General features: G+C 41.7%; 1 pseudogene; it reads right to left on the bottom strand.

Moving 5' to 3' along the window:
• Window positions 1-1730: 1730 nt before the first annotated feature.
• LOC131581003 (uncharacterized) lies at window positions 1731-14156 on the bottom strand (annotated as a pseudogene).
• Window positions 14157-18251: the final 4095 nt, after the last annotated feature.

The following is an 18251-nucleotide window of genomic DNA, read 5'->3' on the forward strand; positions in this document are numbered from 1 at the left end:
TGTTTTGTTTTTTTGTTTTTAAATTTAAGTTTAATTTGGACATATTTATTGACTTCCTGCCTCAGACAGGTCAACTGGTACCAGTGGTATTTTTTTCTTTCAAAAGCAGATTATTGTTTTATTTACTTGGTAGTTACAGTTTTCAACAGTAAAAATATTTGCTCATGTAGTTAATACCACTCTATTATACCAGTATATATAGATTAATGATATATGAAACTCATTGGCATTTTCGTCTTGACATTTCACCATCAAACAACTTATTAATTAATGTTGATTATTTGGTAATGACTTTGGAAATTGTGGCCCATTTTACAATGTGTTGAAAGCCTCCCCTTTGATTTTCCATAAGTAAACTATAAAACAAGCAAATCACCAGTTTTAAAAATTTCACTTATTAAATTTGTCTATATGGCACTTTCACCACAACTCTTGTGTCAGAGAGCCTACTGAGGGAAATCAAAGTTGCCAGGGAGTCAGTCAACAGAAGACATGAAATACCCAGTCCAGGCAGCTAAGTCCAGTTTGGTTTTGTCAGAGAGCAGGACAGGGCCACTGTGAATGCTAAATGCAAAAAGTAAGCAGGGAACAGAGCCTGTGTGAAACTAAGTCACACAGGCTTCTCATTCTGGCCTGAGAAAGCATAAGAAAGAATCTAAACAGTCCTTGGTAAAGGACAACAATCTTTGCAGGTGGTGTTTAGGAAAACAGTCAAGGGGTGGTGTTCCACTTAACCAATGCTGGTGATGTGTTGCTTTAATGACTAATGGGAGTTTTACCTCTCAGACCTTCTTGAACATGTATAAAAGAAGATTAAGAGTAATAAACTTTGCTCTCTTGGACAATGAAGCTAAGGGAGTCTGTGTTGTACTGCCTCTAATTAGGAACTTCTGCTCCTAATATAGTGTGCTAGGCCACAAGTGTTAATTTAGAGAATGATGAATGTTACTTCTCAATTGTGTCTGAAATGCCTTGTAATTACAGCTCAATGAGAGCTCCCTTTTAGGGCAGGACTTCCAGAAACTCCTGGTTTGGTTAGGCATGAATCAATTAATCTCTTTACTTTTGTGTTCAGAAGTAAAAATGAAGGTGATGATACGATGGGTTTCCCTCACTGTGCTACTTTGTCGTGTTGTAAACCTCTGGTTGTTTTCTAGTGTGAGTTTGCATGTCCATTTAGCTCAACATGGTTCTATTTCATGTGGGCAACATTCTGAAACAGAAAAAAATTACCTTTAGGTCTAATTATCTTTTAGCTACTGTCATACTATCTGATGAAAAATAATCATTAATAGTTGTCTATATTTTAACCTTGCCCAGCTAATACCAGGTAAGCATTCTCCAGAGGCCGATTTGCTGTTGATGATCAAATTCTTGACTATAATCACATGAAGGAAGATTTTTTTTATCAATCATGCTAAAATGTGCATGTTAATTGTCATTAACCCTCTACAGCAGGGTGCTCGTATTTGCATAGTGGGGAATGCGACCCACTGGCTCTTTCTAGCATGGTGGAAAGAATGATAGGCAGAAAATGTCGCTTCCAGGGGACTGATGACAGTTCTGAAGAATATGCAAATGCTTTTTATTAGACATTTGGCTGAATTGCGTTGGTATTTTCTAGTACAAAGATACACTATAAGAAAGCATTTAATATTATACTGTGTATCTAGTCTGCCTATAAAATTGGACTATCAGCAAACACAGGAAATATTATGATGTTAACATGGTTATTCGGCATTACATGTTCTGTTTATGTTGTTGTGATGGGGTGGAGCAAGTCTTTGCCATGGGATATAAAAATCATTAACAAAGAAATCTACATACTTAAATAGCTTAGGTACTGCCGTGGCAATGGAAAAGCCGGAGTGTCGCAAATTCTCTGTAGAAACAGCCCTGAAAAGGGCTGGGCTGAAGCGCATGAGAGCAGCTTCGGGCAGTTGAGTGATTCGAGCTCGGCTCAGCAGCAGCGGGCAGGCGACACGGGAAGCAGGGATGAGAAAGCTGGTCCAGCGTTCCGCTAAGCACGATCCTTTATTCAGGCAGAGCTTTGGCGAAGGGAGCCAGCAACAGCTCATCTACCGAACAGGGGAAAACCCGGGATATTTATAGGAGAGGAGAGGGGCGGGGGAAGCCCGAGATACCTGTATCGGGGTGGGACAGCAGGGGGAACACCAATGAAGCACAACAGTTTAACATATCTAACTCAAAGATTCCTGGGAGCGATACATTGTCTCTCTCTTACAGAGAAGTATCTTGTCTCCAGGGGAGAGCCAGGATCTCGGGCTCGGTGGTCTCCTCCGCACCCACAAGGTACCCATAGTTTCACTTTTAGTGAATGACTGTGGGGGCCGGGGAACCTGCTGGCTCAGCGATCCTGGGTCTCCCCTGGAGACAAGGCACCTTCAGTCAGAGAGAGACAAAGTATCACTCCCAGGGATCTTTGAGTTAGATATGTTAAACTGTTACACTCCATCGGTGTTCCCCCCTGCCGTCCCACCCCGATTCAGGTATCCCGGGCTCCCCCCGCCCTTCTCCTCCCCTATAAATATCCCGGGTTTTCCCCTGTTCGGGAGAGCAGCTGTCGCCGGCTCCCTTCGCTAAAAGCTCTGCCTGAATAAAGGCTTGTGCTTAGCGAAACGCCAGACCAGCTCTCTTGTCCCTTCTTCTGTGTCGCCTGCCCGCCGCCGCTGAGCCGAGCTGGAAGAGCTGAGCTGGAATCACTCACCTGCCTGCAGTCGCACACACGCGCTTCGGCCCAGCCCTTCTCAGGGCTGTTTCTTCAGGGAAGTCTCGGTGCTCCGGCCCCCTTCGTCCCCGCGGCAAATGGCATTTCTCATGTTTCCACAGTAGTTCCCTGTGTGAAAATCAAAAACGAATGGCTGAAAGCATGAATGTAGCTATATTCCATTGAAAAGAAACAGTCACTGGAAACACCTTTATTTCTTCAATGTCCTTAGCAGACTTCAAAAGCAATTATTTTCCTAAACTAGAGTTTCTAAGTCTATTGGAAGAATCTGCATTCCATTTTGGGACTATTCCTCAGTCACAGGGTTATTAACTCATTGTCTAAACCTTGTACTGCACATGAAGATAAAGACTGTGACAAATAAGGTCCAGGTGATAAGCCAGCTACTGTCTTTGATACCAATAAACTCCTAAATCACTCTGAATAAAAAGCATTTAATGCATCCTGGCCTTGGTATCCCTTCCTTGCTTACCTGGGAAATTGGTGCAGGACAGCTGCTTTCTTCAGTGGTGGCCCATATCCTGATACCCAGATATAATCCAAGGACAGCAACAGATTTACAGGAGAAATCATTAGTGGGGAGCTGAAAGTGAAAAGGGAGCTGCCAAGGGAGAAGAGTGAGAAATCAGCACAAGAAAATGAGTGTCAGGTGATGGAGCTTTTTGTCAGGCTTCATTTGATAGGGAGAAAAATGGCAAAAAGGGAGGTGAATATATGCAAAAGATATGTAACATCATTCATAACTCAAGAGCTGAAACAAATTATTAAGTCACATTTCTTGTTTTGATGTATACAGTGATGTATACAGTGATGTATTTTATCACTGCCTTGTTTGTGTGCTTAAATAAATTCCAGTATATCATCAGCTACAATAAATGAGTTACCATAACTGTGTTTTTGAATATCCTAAATACAAAATTGTTGAAGCAAACTTGGGGACTTAATCTTAGGGACATGTTTATATCAGCTGAAGCTGCCAAAATAAATATGGGGGGGAAAAGTGTGTATTTTTGTGATTTATATTGCTCTGAGGCTATATCAAGTGTTTTGATATTTATTCAGTAGCATTTGGTTGTATGATTTCTATGAGTCTTATCTTCAAAATTCCATTTATTCAAGGGTTCTGTTTGTTGTTATCAGGCTATTATGTGAGAGTTTATCCTATTTCTCCCTAAAGATCAAATTTAAGCATGAAAAGAATTGCTTGCTGTTTCTGGAGGGTTAAGATTTTATACAAAATTCATGTAATTTATTTGCTTTCCTCTGCTTAAGTACACCACAATCTGCCTAACAGATGTGCTGAGAATGAAACTGATATAAAAGTAGGAAAATATTTGCTAGGGCTATGGGAGATTGATAAAATGAAACTTATTTGTCCACTTTTTTTACTGCCCTAAGTTCTTACTGATCACTCATAAGCCACCTGATTAATGCTTTGAAATTCCCTTTCACTTCAGTATAGGAGGATCTTTGTGCTGGTTTTGCATTAATTAATATTTAGTAAAGAGGAAAAAAACACCTATGGAAATTATTTTCCTGAGAGAAGCTGCTAAGAGCTTCCTCTGTCCCTGGAAAAAACCAATAGCTGACTAGCACTGAGAATTGGCATCCTATTAAACCATTTAGAAACTGGGTCCGCCTCTGTGAATTCCACATTTTAAAAGCAGTCAAGCCTGGTAAAAGCTCTCTCTTGCTACCGGCCTGGAAAGGTAAATGAGCTCCCTAGTGGGGTCGGCCAGCCCTGCTCCACCGTTGCCGGTGCAGCCTGGCGGGGCCTGGCCAGGCCCAGCGGTGGCCGGGTTGGGGAGGAGGCCGCGGGGCCCCGGCCGAAGCTGGGCTGGGCAGTGGCCGCTCACATCCTGCTGGCACTAAGCCCTGCCCCGAGCTGATCCAGGCTCCACTGGGCCCCGGGAGCGGCTGCGGGCTGGCTCTCCCAGCCCAGCGCAGCCAGGCCGACCTGCGGGTCAGCTGAAAGTCCTGCCACAGCTGAGTTTCACCAGAAACTGCCGGGAGATACTAGCTTCCCCCCCAGACTAGCCCCGAAGAACTTTCATTGTAAGCAGTTTTGGCACAGCCTGGCAGAGATCCTATGACCATCTGCAGACCTGGACAAGATGTTAACCCTTTCACTGCACAGATGAGACCTGCAGACCATGATCCTCTCTCAAGGGAGAGAAAAGGACAGAGTGATGACACACAGAAAGACAACATGAAGACACCAAGGTCAGTGAAGAAGGAGTCAAGTCTCAGATGGAAGGAGAATGAGGAGATGCCCAAATATTGAGGCTGAAAGTTCTTTTGGTAAGTCCATGGACATGGACTATGATACACTAAAATATCCCCTTTAATTCATGATAAAGTATGGGCAGATGGAGAGTTCAAACTGTGGATGTGAGCAGAGGTATCCATGATGAAGCAAAATAGATGCTGAAGAGACTGTGATCCCATGAGAAGCTTCAACAGAGAGAAAGAGAGTGATGAAGATTTTGTCCGCAAGGAGAGAAGAAGACAACCTCTGTTCCCAGAGATAAAGATGATCTCAGAGATAGATGAAAAGAACCTTCGTGTTTGAACAACTCAAAATAATACCCCATAAGTTGACATGGCTGCAGGAGCTCAGGACCTCTGACCCGTGAACCAATATGATTTCGCAGAAGCCATCTATTGTTTACATTACATACTTATTTATACATTCAAACTATTGCTCATGTGACCACACATCTTTTCATTGGTGCCCCTATCCTGTCCATGCACTGTGCAAGCACCCCTAGGGGCACAGGACTGGTTACAGTCCAGGTGTTCAACTGCCCTCTGTTATCTGGCTCTCGTGGTCTTGTTTTTGGGTTTTTCAGCCTCTTCTTATTTTTAGAATAGCTTATGTCTCAGCAACCTTGAGAAATTCCAGAGGGTTTGGTAATGAACTCTAAATATGGTTTGGCTAGAGTACATCATGGCCCAGTCTGTTCAGATACATTGCTACACATGGCCCATTTATCCAGCTGTGGGAAGGCTGTGAAAATGGGAGGAACTTCAAGACTGGAAATCTTTTGCTTGACAACTGCTATTCATGGAAATGAAAAGCCACAAGAGAACTGTTTCTTGTGGAGAAGTCTCCATGACATGGCAAGACAAAGTTCCTCTCCCCATATGAAAGACTATTGTAGTGTTGGTAACTGATTTTAAATCCCAGGTTTTGTCTCTGCATTGTCATTTGGGAAAGAAAATAAGTCAGGCAGGGAGAAGAAGAGGGTTCTGAAGGTTTTATTCTCATGCTTCTTATTATTTTAGTCCTGTTAATAAAGTTTTCTTCATACCTTCTAAGTTTTGAGCCTGTTTTGCTCTTCTCCTAATCCATATCTCACAGCAAGAAATGAGTATGTGCACTGGTGATTTTAGCCAGCACTAAGCCCACCACATTATTTGGTGCATTGGCCGGGAAACTCAAATCAGCGAACCTAAACTATTACACTAAATTGGTGTTTCCACCCGGTTACGAACTGAAACAGCCACAGTCTTCCAACTGAGTATGAATCTCTCTTATATAACAAGACAGGTACAATTTACTGTAGTCTCTTAAAAGATATAACATTAATTAATAAAATATACAAAATATGTATTTGGCAAAATAAACACAATTTTGCAGTTTGTTTCAGTTATCAGCCAGGAACATGAATGCAATGTACAGGAACTTTGAAACTTTGAATGTTTTTAGAATGTTTCATATTTTGAAAACAATCTGATCACACCCACAGAAGCAAGATGTGGACTAAATATGCATTGGCCTTGGGATTAATAATGGTAAGGTTCTGCTACCTCTATCTCCATCAGTACCCCATGCAGGAGCTCTGGATGCACCAGAGCACACTGACCTTGCCTCCAGCATCACACTTGGCTTTCCTTGCCTTGCTATTGCCTCCCCTTGCTTGCCTACACCTTCAGAGCTCAACAGAGAGAGCAGTGTCTAATTCACTGTCATCTGGGGATGCCTCCTAAGGAATGAGCATGTCATGCATGTATTAAAATACTTATATACACCTTCCAATGTTTTTATTACTGCCTTACTTGATCACTTTTAGGTGTATTCCCACAGTACAATGGAGCCAGCACAGCTGTAGGCCAGTGGGTACTGTTACTCAAAACAGCAGTGCCATGTAGTTACAAGCTGAGATTTTGCAGACAGCAGCGATGAGTATTTCTGTTCAGTGCATTACATCTCTTGCAGAGGCTCAGTAGCAGTTCCATGTGTCTGCTTCCCTGGCCTCTGCCTCATCTGACTCTGTCTTAGAGCTGCCTGCACCATATACAGGCCTTCCCTATCCGTATTGCACAGTAATTGTGTTATTGGCTGATGAAGCTATCCATCAGGAAAAACACAAGCTTTCTTTATTTCTGCATAGGGAAAAAAACTACTGTTCATAAAACGTTATACATCTGCATTTCGTACAGTTTTCAACACACTGTTGTACAAGATCTTTAGTGTAAGAACTTGTACTTCTGAAGCAATAAAATCACAGACAAAAGACTCTAACTATTTAAAGTTAGGGAGGGTATTTTTTTTTTTGTTATGGCTGGGCAGCACGCTGGAGTCCTCTCCCAAAGACATGCCCCTCATTCTCTATTTATTCCCTAAAGTATTACATATGCATAGGATTACACAACACACCTAATACATATTTATTGTCTGACTCCACCCACTCTTGCCTTGTATGGCAATGCGCTCTGGGCCCTTCTGGGCATGCTCAGTTCCTCTTTTGAAATGTGTCTGGGGTCTTTTTAATGAAATCTTTTTCCTTGGGCTTGAACTTTTCAAGTGTGTCCTGTTTGCAGTTCTCCTGGTTCTCTTGGACACAGTTCAGATCCCTTGCCTGCAGGTATAGATACGGTTCCTTTCTTTTCCAGAATAGTCCATTCTTCATGTCTCCTTCTACAAACACAACCTTGACAAGAGAAATTATATATATATATATCCTTGGACCATTCTTGGATCTTGGCAATTGTTGGCTACATTGTATTCCCTTTGCAAGCAGGACCTGTATAGGCTTGCCTTTAACTAAACATGCTTAGTCCTACATTGTTTCTAGCTTAAATTCTGTCTTAATTCTGTCTTAATTTTTTTCATCTCTTTTACTTTGAATTTTCTCATAAGCTACTCCTATTTTAGTTAAATTTTAGTTTAATTTTCTAATTTTCTTAACTCACTTCCAAAGACAGACAATCTTCTGTAAAGTTTCTAAATCATGTTCCAAAATTATTAGGCCAGAGATTTTGCAGACTCTTAATGTTAACACTTAATGATAGGTCAGTATTCATCTCATCAGTATATTTGCTGAATTTCACTTCAGCATGCTTTAGAGAGCAATTTACTAGTAATTCCAAGTAAATTTTAGCTAGAAAATAATTTGCCCCTATTTGTGTTACAAAAATAAAAAAGCAAACCACATCACTCTAGTATAACGTTGCAAATAATATTACTGCTTCAGAGGGCATTCTGCTTTTCTTAGGTCCCTTTCTGCTTTTTCTGTTAGTTACCTTGCAGCTCCAGTAATAAAAGATAATGAATTAATTAGTACAAATGTACAATAATTATTGTCAGATGAAATAAACATAAAATACAAGTGGGTTATAACTAATCAATAATTATGTACTGTGCTCAATCTTCAATATGCAGGGCATGTCTCAATAAGTGCCATTATAATGAAAATCAAATTATTGCACAGCTGTATTGATTATGGAGCACCATTATAACTTTCATCCTGTTCATTTGGTTCCTGCTTAAGTCATGCTTCTGTGCCCACTTCTTAATACTGGAAAATGTCTCTCTCTTCTATACACTGATTTAAATTTGAGTCATAAAATTTCCTCTTATTGTGGTTTTCTCAAGGTCTTTCACAGGTATTATACAGACAGGCTCAAAATTCTTTCAGTGCAATAATATAGAAGCATAGAAGCAATATGGAATATTGTCTTGGTTTGGAAGACAGGTGTCTGGTAGGGAGGGCAGGAGCCTCCCTTGTAATGGAAAATGTAGACCCCCTCCCTCGAAATTATTAAGATTTGAAATTAAGGGACTCTCAGGCAAAGATATGAGGGTTGGAACAACAGGTCTTTACCAGTATGTATAACAAGGCAAACAAACAACCATTACTATGGCATTAATAACAAAGCAGAACCAAGGACTCCATGACAGCCTTCTCAGCCAAGATGGGAAAGGATGGAGGAGAAGCTTTGCTTCACAAACCCCCTGCTTCACAAACCCACCAGTTGATCCCAGTACCCCTGCAGGACTCTGAGGAACACCTAGCTGGAGCAGCAGGAATGTGCAGAAATCCTGGACCAGTGGACGAGGTATATCAGAAGCTCCGCAGCGGTGGCTGACACTGCTGCACGTTCTGGCATGACAGGGGGTACCACAGGAACCTGTATAGGCCCACAGAAGAAGAAGAAGAAGCAGCAGCTCCATCTGGCTTATGGTGAATTCCTTTCCCCAAGCCACAACAGCTCTGAGTGTGTTCTGCTCTGAAGCCGAAGATGTGAGCTTGAGAGCAGCTGCCCCTGCCCTCTCATTTTCCTGCCCCCTTTCCCCCTGGTCCCAGCCAAGCTCTTTGTTTCTCAAGCACCCAATAAGTACCAGCAGTCAGGTTTCCCTGCAACTAATGGGGAAAATCCTATAGGTGAGAAGGAACAAAAGGAAGGACACCTAACCCCCCAAAAAATATTAAAGACAAATGATATATATCCCTGTGTTTGGATTCAATCCAAAATCGCCAAATTTATTCACCTAAATTACTGAATATATTGAAGTTTGATAGGAGTTATCTGAAGCCAGCTCTTTCTGAGCTACTCAGATTTAACTTCATGGAATATGGAGCAGATAAAATTATTTATGACCCATTCAGTCCCTTGTTCTTGCTTTGGATTGAATCACAGAATGAACTAGGTTGGAAAAGGAGCTTAACAAGTTCAGCCTATGACCTAACCTAACACCTCCTCCTCAACTAAACCACATCAATGAGTACCATGTCCAGTCTTCTTCTAACATGTCGAGGGACTGTGACTCCTCCATCTCCCTGGGCAGACAATTCCATTGCCCACTCCTTTAATGAAGGATTTTTTTCTGATGTCTAAACTAAACTTCCCTTGGCACAGCTTAAGTCTATGTCCTCTCGTTTTGTCAGTGGTTATCTGGGAGAAGAGACTAACCTTCACCTGAATACAACCACCTTTCAGGAAGTTGTAGAGAGTGGTAAGGTCTCCCCAGAGCCTCCTTTTCTCCAGACTAAACAACCCCAGCTCCCTCAGCCATTCTTCATAGGGCTTGTGTTCCAAGCCCTTCACCAGCCTTGTTGCCCTCCTCTGGACACATTCAAGCGTCTCAACATCCTTCCTAAACTGAAGGGCCCAGAACTGGACACAGCACTTAAGACAGAAGCACAGAAAATATTCCTTTATCTGTGCTGGCAGGCTCTGACACCCAAGAAAACACTAAGTTTAGCCTAAAACTCAGTAGAGTTTTAGACAGCTTCTAATGCTAAGTAAAGAAACTAGCAATGTGAGTGTGTGAGTTAGAATTGTATTCAATCACTGGGTGAAAAACTTAGAGTTTGGAGTTTTAGTTATATTAATATGTGAGATACAAGATGGAGGATTTGGGTGTTGTCTCTTTCTCCTTGTTCTTCTTCCTTCTTCATCTTCTTCTTCTAAGGGTTTTTGGTAAAAATGAGTGATTGGATGAAAGAATCCACATTGCAGCACACAGGTGTTGGGTCATTGGGTCACTAAAGAAAATAAGTTACTTGGCATTTGATTATTGAGTAAATGGACACATAAAAGGCCTTTGAGAGATTCTTCCTCCTCCATTTTACACCTTGCTACCCTAGTGTATATAGCTCCTTGTACCCTGTAAATATGTAATACAGATAAGAAAGAATAAACGGCTGAGCCCAAATACAAGAAAACAGGTCTCTCATCAGTCTTGGAGCTGGGGAAAAGAACCAAGCCAGCAATGTTGTACCCCAACAATCCAGGCCAGGATGCCTTTGGTCTTCTTGGCCACCAGGGCACACTGCTGCCTCATGTTCAGTCAGCTGTCAAACAGCACCCCCAGGTCCCTTTCTGCCTATGCACTGTCCAGCCACTTTGTCCCCAGCCTGTAACGCTGCTGGGGCTTGTTGTGGCCAAAGTGCAGGACTCAGCATTTGGACTTGTTAAACTTCATGTTATTGGACTCAGCCTATCTATCTAGCCTGTCCAAGTCCCTTTGCAGAGCCCTCCTAACCTCCAACAGATTGACACATGCTCCCAGCTTGGTGTCATCTGCGAATTTACTGATGGTGGACTCAATCCCCTTGTCCAGGTAATTAATGAAGATATTAAAGATAAATTAATGATCATTAATGGTCATTAAAGGTCATTAATGAAGATATTAAACAGGACAGGCCACAGCACTGATCCCTGAGGATCAGGGATCTGAACTGTGTCCAAGAGAACTAGGACAACCACCAACAGGACACAGTTGAAAAGTTCAAGCCCAAGGAAAAAGATTTCATTAAAAAGACCCCCCCTGTGTGGGGAGGGACACCATTAGTGACTAGACCACTAAGTGGATGCAGCACTGTTCACCACCACTCTGGGCTCAGCCATCCAGCCAGTTTTTAACTCAGCAGAGTGCTCCTGTCCAAGCCGTCGGCTGCCAGCTTTTCTAGGATTATGCTGTGGGAGACAGTGTCAAAGACCTTGCTGATGTCCAAATAGACAACATCCGCAGCCTTTCCTGCATCCACCAGGCAGGTCACTTGGTCATAAAAGGAGATCAGGTTGGTCAAGCATGACCTTCCCCTCCTAAACCCATCCTGGCTAGGTGTGATACATTGATCATCCTGTAGTTGCTGTGTAATGGCACTGAAGAGGATCTGTTCCATAATCTTGCTTGGCACTGAGGTCAGGATGATTTACCTGTAGTTTACTGGATCCTCCTTCCCACCCTTTTTGTGAACAGGCATCACATTGACCAGCTTCCAGTCATCTGGGACCTCCCTGGTGAGCCAGGACTGTTGGTAAATGATGGAGAGCTGCTTCACAAGCTCATCTGCCAGTTCCCTCATCACCCTGAGATGGATCCCATCTGGTCCCATAGATTTGTGAGCATCTAAGTGGCTCAGTAGCTCCCTGACTGTTTTCTCCTGCATAATAGGGGGGCTAATACTGCTGTTTGACAGCATCTACCAGCCCAGGAGTACTGTTGTCCTGAGGAAAACCTATCTTTCTGTTGAAAACTGAGGCAAAGATGTTAAGCACCTCTGCCTCTTCCTCATCTTTAGTTACTAAATTCCTTCCTTCATCTAATAAAGAATGGAGGTAGTTCTTGCCATTAATGTAATTATAAAAAGAATTTTTTATTGTCCTTCACAGAAGTGGCCAGGTTGAGTTCTAACTGGGCTTTTGCCCCACTAATTTCTTCCTACATGACCTAACAACTCCCTTAAACATTTTCTGTGATACCTGACCCTCCTTTCAAAGGTGATACACCCTCTATTTTTTTTCCTCAGTTCCTTCAAAAGCTCCTTGCCCATCCAGGCCAGTTGTTTTCCTCATCCACTCGTCTTTTGGTACATAAGGACAACCTTTTCCTGTGCCTTCAAGATTTCTGTTTTGAAGCACACTGATGCTTCCTGGACTCCATTGTTTTCAAGGGCTGTTTCCCAAGGAACTCTCCATATAAATCTCATGAATAGGCCAAAGTCTGCCCTCTGAAAGTCCAGTATAGAAGTTCTATTAATGCCTCTCATTGTTTCACCAAATACTGAAAACTCTATGATTTCATAACCACCGTGTCACAGATGGCCTCTGACCACCACATCTCCCACCAGCCCATCTCTGTTTGTAAACAGGAGGTCTAGCATAGTCCCTCTCCTGGTAGTCTTGCTCACCAGCTATGACAAGAAGTTGTCCTCCTGTCATAGGGTGACTTTAAGATAGCTTTGAGAGCTAAGGAAGTTGAAGCTGCGAGAGGCTGATGGGAGTCTTTTCTCTTGACTAATTATCGGTCATTTCTAAGAAATATATATCTTATATAAATTATATTATAGAATCCCAAATGATCTTATTTATTCCCAAGAACTCACCTTTGAAAAAGATAGTTAATACTATCTGTAGGAATGACATTAAATGCTGAGAGAGCAGTAAAAACACCAGTTTGGCTTCTATTCCATTCAGCACATTTGCCCTGGACATGGTAATCCTAACATCCCTTAAAAATTGTGGCTAAGGTGGTGGTTACTTACCTAATGGGTGATTTTTCATGTGACTTAATGAATGAGGACATTTTCCACTCTGCATTTGCTCATAGGCTGCACTGTTCTAACTCAATTCTAAGGGGGAATTGAGGGGTAAAAATATTAGGAAGCAGCACATTAGTAAGGAGCTTTCCACAAGCTTTAGAATTGCTGTTGACAAACATTGCTAGCACTTAGCAGATACAAAAGTGATTCTTTTACTCTTTTCAAGTGTGAAAAAAAGGAAAACTGAAAGTCCAAATCCTGATTTTTACTCCTGGGCTAAATGTTTGTAGAGAACTTCCCTGCTTTACTAACATTGTAACATAAATTCTACCCTGTCCTCTGAGCTTTATCCTGCTGCCTTGTAGTGAATAAAACTGTTGATTTGAATAAAACTGTTGATGTTATTGATCTGGTATCGTGTTGCACTATGTTACGATAAGTGGTTTCACCCTGTTGCTCCCCCTCTAGGTCCATGGTGTATTGGTTCCTTCCCCCTCACCCATCCCCTTCGGTTTCACCCCATTGGCTGTAACCTGCCTTCCCCTCCCCCTTTTCCCTCAGTTTAAAAATCCCTGCCATCCCTGTTCTCACCCTCTTTTTTCCCTGGAGTCATTTTGGAGTAAGCTGGGGGCAATGTCCCGGGAGAAAAGAGCCTCCCCTGTCTTTTACCTTTGTCCTTGCTGTACCCCTCCCACCCCCGGTGGATTGGAGGTAGCCGGAAGAGTTTCTGGGGCTGAGAGCTAAGGGATTTTGGCAATCTGGCTCCTCTACAATCAAAATACCTCAGGAGTGTGATAGAGGAAAACCCTCTGCTGTAAAAGTTGAACATTGAATTTTCTCCCAGGGTAAATTCTTGTTTTGCTTTTAATAGGTATCTGGTGGGAGCAAGTATGGAGATGTTGTAATGCAGTTAGGAAAAATGGTATAACCCAAAGAATGTACTCCTGAAAGTGTAGAATTGTAAGTTTATTTACATTATCTTTTTCTCCCCAGTTCCCCTTATTGGTTGTGTGAATTACCCCCACCCCGTTCCCCTGCCTTCAAAAAGGGGTGCTTATCGATACCTCTTCCTCTTTCTTTCCTGCTACCTCACTCCGTAGGATCCCAAGAAATAAAGCTCTAACTGCCATCTCAGCAAAGGAAAAGAGCCTCATTTTTAGGTTTTTCTTCGATAAGCTAAACTATCTCCCCGTCTCCCTGGCTGCTGCTGGGTGGACAGTGTTGACAGAGAGGCAGGGGACGTTAGAAATTATAGCATGAAGACTGGGAAAACATTAATGTATGGAGAACTGTTGGGGTCAGAGATGCAAGATATATACCTTTATCTGTGATGCCTAACTCTGACACCCAAGAAAGCACTGAATTTCACGTAACACTATGGAGACAACTTTTAAAGTTAAGTAGATAAACTAAAAATGTGAGTGTATAAATTAGAGAGTTTTCTTAAGTCACTGGGTGAGAAAGTTTAAAGTTTAAGCTAATTTAGAAAATAAGAGGCAAGATAGAGGAATCAGAGAGTTGTCTCTTTTCCTTCTTCTTTCTTCTTCATCTTCTTCTAGAGGTTTTTGGGTAGTAGTAAGTGATTGGATAGAGAATTCTGCAGTGCAGCACACAAGTGTTGGGTCATTGGGTCACTAAGAAAAATAATTTACTTGGCATTTGTTAATTGGTTAAATAAACATATATAAAACCTTGAATAAGTTCTTTGTTTTTTTGCACCTCTCTATCTTAGTGCATGTAGCTCCTTGTACCCTGCATACGTGTAATGTAGATAAAAGAAGAATAAACAACCAAGTCTGAACAAGAGAAAACTGCCTCTCTCTCATCAATCTTCAGTCCAAGGGGGAAAAAAACCCCAACCACAAGTGTGTCATCAGGACAAAGTGGCACCCAACCTGGGACACCTTGGACTGAAGGCCCCTTTTGAAAAAAGGCAGCAAAAAGCTGGAAAACTCCTCAGAAAGGGGAGAAAGAAGACCTTGGTCATCCCTGTGTGCTGGTGAGAGCGGGAGAAGCCAGAGCCAGATGTCTGTGAGCTGCGAGATGGACCACAGATAGAGGAGCTGAGAGATAAGCTGACCCTATGGTCAGGTAAGCCATCAAAAGAGTGCAGAAATATGGGAGACATTGTGTCCAAGCCTGAGAGGGATGTTTTGGCTATCTTGGAAACTATGGTCAAGGAGCATCCAATCTCTGTTTCCGTGGATGAGCTTAAAAGCCTTCTATCCTGGATACAGGCAGAATTCTTTAACATGAATCCATAGAAAATTTTTACCCCAAGCCTGTGGGGTAAGATAAACATAAGAATATATGAAAAGGCAACTCTTAAAGACCAGGCAGTGGCTAAACTTTTGCTGGCTTCCAGAGTGATTTATGAAGTCATCTTCACTAAATGGGACTCTGAAACCCAGGCAGGGGACACTATGGATCCAGACACAGGAAGGGAGACCCTGATGAATATGCTGGAAAAGGCTGGGTCTTCCCCTGCTCTCTGTAATTCCATGGGGATTGATACATCTTTGGCTCAGAAGACAACACCCAAAGTGTTGGAAATCCTTTCAAAGGGTGAAATTACGGCAGTAAAAGCCACACAAAAAACGGTATCTCCTACAAACATGGCAGAAGCAGGAAATGGGGGAGGAATGGAGAATACGAGCTCAGATAAAAGTATATATCTTTCATCTCTGGCCCCAACAGAGAACTCCAACAGCCAAGGCTGCCTATTTTCACTTTATTATATCCATCACCTTTTGCCTGGAATTCTCTTGTCTTCTGACATTTTCATCTAGATTTTGATTGAGACTTTCTGACTTTGTCTTTTCCTTGTTTAATGTTGTGCTCCTGTGGTTGTCTGGAGGCAACCTTCAGTGCAAGTCTGGAGTGAGGCCCAAGCGTCAGTTGTGGATGCTTGGTCAGATGCTTTCAAGAGCCCATGGAAAGTGAGTGGTGTGTTGGTTTTGACCCAAATCGAACACACAGTTGCCATGAATGACTTCACTGCAGAGTCCTGAGCTGGCATACTTCCTAGTATATCCATCTTATTCTGTGTGTCTCAGGGTATCCTTATACCTCCTTATCGTGGCTCCTTATACTTCCATCCCATGTCCCTTATCTTGTACTCATTCTCTCCTCTGAGGTATCAAACAGATATCAAACATTTTCCCACCAGTCAGAACCTTAGAAAAATTCTGACAGGGATGTACCTGACTTGACTCAGCACTTCTCTGCTGTTTTGAAAATGAAGGAATTATTCTACCTCAGCAATTAATTGCGTATATAATTAATTTTACCATAAAATTGCTTATATTACTATCCTACCATATGTTCCATTACATTCAAGATTGAGAGAAATTATTTGTTGATTTTTTTTGAAAATAAGCATGTCTATGGATTTAAGAAACATTGGTTGAAAATCTGGGATGACTGGCAGGCAACAGCTGGCACTGTTAGGAAGAACTCTTTGGTCCTGAATGGACCAGATGTCAGGAAGTGTCTCTGTGTGAGCATAACTCTGTGCCATAAGCTTTTTATCCCAAAAGAGAGTTCCAAGTATCTTTTCCAATCTCATTTAGCAAATCACTGAAGAATTCCCTTTAAGCATTCTTTCAGAATTTGGGCTTTAAATTGTAGTAAGATGCCAGAGTTGTTTAAAATCCTTACATCTTCAGAAATGTGTTTGCTTTTGTCATGTTACATTAGAGATATTATATTGGTCATTGACAAAAAACAAACACACCTCTGGTTAAGTCAAAAAGAAAGTTATGATCATTTTGGACAGAAGAATCAGAAGAGGTTAAAGATCTGCATTTATAAAAATTTTATTAGACTAAATTCCTGTGTCACAATATTGTCAAAGTACAGCTGGTCTGGACTGGACAAAATAAATCTGGCCATAATATAAATCCAATTTGGCTACCCTAGTTCATGCCATAACAAGTCCCCGGATAAGTTACAGGGGACCCTCAGCCATTCCCATTCAAGCTTAGCTGCAAGCACACCACTGGCCAGAGATCTGGGCAGAGAGAGATCCCAATGAGATATGTAAGCCTGGGAGTTTAGAATTGACTATGTAAATTCTGAACAATAAAATGAGGCTGTTTTGTCTGATGACCAAGAAAACCAAGGCAAGTTGTGGATTCTGTCTCCCAACCCATTACTGGCACATAACATTCCTGTACTTTAATTGAAGCAGTAATTGTACTTATAATCAATTATACATATATATATACATTATTCTGAATTTATTAATTTTAAATATTTTACTAATTTATTCCAAGTAAACCCAAATATACTTAAAGAGAAGTACCAAATTTCACATTAAATTCAATTATTTTAATTAGTAATAGTTTCACTTAAGATTGCTCAGCAAACCTGTATAGGTTACAGGACAGAAAAATATCCAACCAGGGATTCTATGACTGTAGGGATTGTGGGTGATGCATCAGTGGGGTTAGAGATGAGGCTATATATACTAGTCTCTATTCCAGACACCTCTTGGTAATTCTCTAAATGTCTTTTTGTGCTTAGTATTTGTGTCACATTTACTGTGGAATTTAAAACTGTTCTTAGAGGAATTTAGTGTTCAGCTGAACTAAGATACAGATACTCAAGAATGACCAGTGTTTCTTAAAAAAAAAAAAAAATTAACTGAAATGGCAACATTTTTTCTGTTTTCTGTAGTCCTGACTGAATTGCACTGCCATTCAAACATCCATTGGAAAGCATTGGAATCTGTTTTCTAACAGAACAACCTGCCCAGGGAAATGGCTGAGTCACCAGCCCTGGAAATACTTAAAATATATGGAGATGTGGCACTTGGGGCCATTGGTTAGTGGTGAACTTGTCAGCGCTGGATTAATAATTGGACTTGAAGATCTTAAAGGTCTTTTCCAACCTAAATTATTTCTACCAGACTGACTTGGCAAGCTGCTGAGTTTTCTGGAGCTGCAGTACTGAAACTGCACTGCAATTTGGGCTGCAAGGGCTGGCTACTGTGCTTTTTTCCAGCCTCATCATGCAGGAAAGTGCCCAGTCATCAATCAACATTTGGGCTGATTTAGGAACTAGAGATTGACACAGTAACACATCTTCAGCAGTTGTCTCTTTTAAAGTTCCTCCCCTTTCTTTCTAGGACTCAACAAATCTTGTAATAAAGTGTGTGTTGAACCAGAAAAAGGGAAATACGAGATTTTTATTAGCTCCAGCTCCCCTGGGATGTTCAGAGT

The sequence above is a fragment of the Poecile atricapillus genome, chromosome 7, assembly GCF_030490865.1.
Source record: "Poecile atricapillus isolate bPoeAtr1 chromosome 7, bPoeAtr1.hap1, whole genome shotgun sequence".
Taxonomy (NCBI): Eukaryota; Metazoa; Chordata; class Aves; order Passeriformes; family Paridae; genus Poecile; species Poecile atricapillus.